The sequence below is a fragment of the Capsella rubella genome, unplaced genomic scaffold, assembly GCF_000375325.1.
Source record: "Capsella rubella cultivar Monte Gargano unplaced genomic scaffold, Caprub1_0 scaffold_283, whole genome shotgun sequence".
Taxonomy (NCBI): Eukaryota; Viridiplantae; Streptophyta; class Magnoliopsida; order Brassicales; family Brassicaceae; genus Capsella; species Capsella rubella.
In genome coordinates this window covers 1-2,970 of record NW_006238646.1, presented here as the reverse complement: position 1 = coordinate 2,970, position 2,970 = coordinate 1, and the positions used below count along the sequence as shown (strand labels likewise).

Below are 2,970 nucleotides of genomic sequence, written 5' to 3'. Positions count from 1 at the left end.
GTGAAATTGATGGCTGGAGGAGAACTATCTGACTACACTTTGCTAACTCAGTTCCTACATTAATATGGTTGGCTAATCTCCAAGGAGTTGGAAAGACAACGGTGTGCGCTAAACTAGCTTTTTACTTAAAGAAGCAGCAGGTAATGCTTTTTCAATATACAGTGGAGATTTTTTTATTTCAATGTAGAGATAAGAATCACATGAGCCATTTTGACAAAGCTAGATGGTGATTCAAGAGCTGCTGCTGCTTTGAGTGTGAAGGAGGTTTGTGTTACTTAATTAATGCGTGTTTGCTTCACATTTTGGTGTCTTTTTTCAGGAAGCAAGCAGAAAGTTTTTGTCTTCATGAAAATCCTGTAGGCTTCAGATGCAGAGCTCTACCGGCCTGGTAAGTGATCATGTATTTTTCAGCTTTCATTTATGTCTCAAGCTAGATCCAAAAGCTTACTGAAATTGAAATTTGAATTCGAAGTATGCATAGTGAAGTCTGCTTGAAAGAATGGTTTGTTTTTTTCCTTTTTATTATTGCTTCCTGTGGAGTTATTTGTTTGTATTGTTTAAGGTGGCAATGCAGGACCTGAAGCCGCAAGTGCAAAGGTTTATTCCGGAACAGCAGGTTAGCGTAGACACCTTTTACACAGCAGGTTAGTTGTTTATTTGTTCTGATGGTTGAGATTTTTCTTAACTGCTACTTACAATGAAAATCTTTTACTTTTCTAGTTCCCAATATCAGGACCGTCTGAAGAAACTCAAATCAGAACATGGGAAGGTCCAACTGGGAAACACCACTGTTGATATAGTAGAATGAATGATGATTTTACGTTTTTGGTTTGTTTATATCATTTTCACCTTCCATATGGCTTATTATGGCTATGTTGCAGATTGTAAATGATGAGCAAGTGGACTGATGGGTGGAGGATTGGGTGAAATCAAAGATTATTGATGGACATGGAAGATACACAGCAGAAGGAGCCAAGTGAAGAGCCGAGATATTCGTTCATCGACTGGTGTACTCGAGGAGGCTGCTTGCAGATCAAAAAAGGTTAAGGGTTTCATTTTTCTGCAGGCTTGGTTACCGTTTACTTCCGTGTCAGAATTTTTAAGGACGTTAACTCTCTCTTAATCTTTCTGTTAAGTTAACTTTTTGTTTTTTCTTTTGCTTATTATGATTTCTTATTGTTCTGTGATTTCAGGTTTTCAACAGCTGATTCAAAAGGAGTTGATGAGTATGAGGCAGCAGAAGTAGAAGGTTTGTTTACCTGTTATAAAAGCTATAATCTGATTTTTATGGATTATTCTTAATCTTTTTAGGGTTTTATTTTGCTGCAGGCTTGTCTTGGTGACCGTTTAATCTTAGGTCTGATATTGTAAGGACGTGAATTGTCTCTTAATCTTTCTTTTGAGTTAGCTTTGCATTGGTTCTTTTACTTATTTTCATTTCTTCTTGTTCTGTGATTTCAGGTTTTCAACAGCTGATTCAAAAAGAGTTAATGAGTCTGAGGAAGCGGAATTAAAAAGGTTTGTCTACTTGATACTACTAAACCTTGTTTTGCTTAGCAGTATGGTGTCTTCTTTATAGTTTCAAGATTTCTCCTTTTATCTTATGTAATTTGGGAATAATTTCTGAAGCTTGTGTCCTTTTGTGCTTCACAAACCAGGAACTATTCATGGAGCGTTATAGAGGGTGAAGAAGATCGAATAAATCCTCATATCAACAAAGAAGAAGCCATAGACTTTACTGTAAGGTTTACTTGTTACTACTAAACTATGCTTACAAGATTTGATCTGTTTTTGTTCATTCTTAGTCAGAGTTTATTGGTTTTATTTTGCTGCAGGCTTGGCTTGGTCACTGATTAAACTCAGGTCTGATATTGTAAGAACGTTAACTATCTCTTCTTTCTTTTGAGTTAGCTTTTCATTGGTTTTTTTTTTTCTTATTATGATCTCTTCTTGTTCTGTGATTTCAGGTTTTCGATAGCTGATCCAAAAGGAGTTAACGAGTCTGACGAATCGGAATTAAAAGGTTGGTTTACTTGTAATTTACTACGAAACCTTGTTTTGCTTAGTACTGTTGCCAGATTAAGCTTATCAAATTGGTAGACTTTCACACCTCTTGTTCCTTATTTTGCTTAGCTCTGTTGCAGATATATTCCTCTTCAAGTATCTTGTACATTTTTTAAAAAAAATTGGCTTTTACACCACGGAATGAAGGTACATATATATTCTTCATATTTTCAAAATTTCTTTTTATCTTGTGTAATTCGGGGATAATTTCTCAAGCTTGTGTCCATTTGTTTTTCACAAACCAGGAAACTACACATAGAGCGGCTCAGAGGATATCAACAAAGAAGGAGCCATGGACTTTTACACTAAGGTACACTTGTTTTCTTCTTGTGTTTATGTATATTGAGGTTGACATTAAAAATTTAAAGCAAGATTGGTTAACTGTTTTTAAGGTCTACAAGAGGAGATCAAACCAGTTCCTATAGAACTGTTAATAGGCCAGCTTGGTACAAGGAGAAGGTAAATCCTGAAAACAAGGTGACCTTTAATTTTTATGCTGTTCGGTTTCTTTTTGTTTTAAAGTATATTTGTCTGATTCTTGTGTGTTAAATCTCATCGTCGTCTTAAAATTGATTATAGGTTGGCGAGAGTATGTGATCCTATCTTGGCCAAGAAAGATGATTCGCTCGCCTACAACCATGTTTCTACATTGAAAACTAACAAGGTCTGTTTCTCTCAAATCTTCAATCTTTTTTTCTTCTCTTATGGCATCGACCCGATAATGTTTGATCTGTTTCACATGTCTCTTACCTTTAGTTGCATCTTCCCCATGGAAGATACACAAGGAGCCAAGTGGAGAGCCGAGATGTTTGTTCAATAGACTGGTGGACTCGAGGAGGCTGCTTGCAGATCAAACGCAAAGGCCAAGGTTTCAATTTTTCTTCTCTGTTTTTTTTTTTTTTTTGG

At 36.0% G+C, this 2,970-nt stretch overlaps 1 long non-coding RNA gene across 7 annotated transcripts; it reads left to right on the top strand.

The window, feature by feature from the left end:
* Nucleotides 1-6: 6 nt before the first annotated feature.
* LOC17874188 lies at nt 7-2,929 on the top strand. Of its 7 annotated transcripts, none has more exons than XR_002832723.1 (16): nt 7-140; nt 320-388; nt 563-616; nt 721-769; nt 882-1,042; nt 1,194-1,249; nt 1,330-1,367; nt 1,462-1,518; nt 1,659-1,740; nt 1,836-1,873; nt 1,968-2,023; nt 2,145-2,211; nt 2,310-2,374; nt 2,457-2,541; nt 2,644-2,728; nt 2,821-2,929. It is a non-coding gene; the product is annotated as an uncharacterized LOC17874188 (long non-coding RNA). The 7 variants fall into 7 exon arrangements; XR_002832719.1 differs by having other exon boundaries at nt 563-644; XR_002832714.1 differs by having other exon boundaries at nt 563-644; nt 721-799.
* Nucleotides 2,930-2,970: the final 41 nt, after the last annotated feature.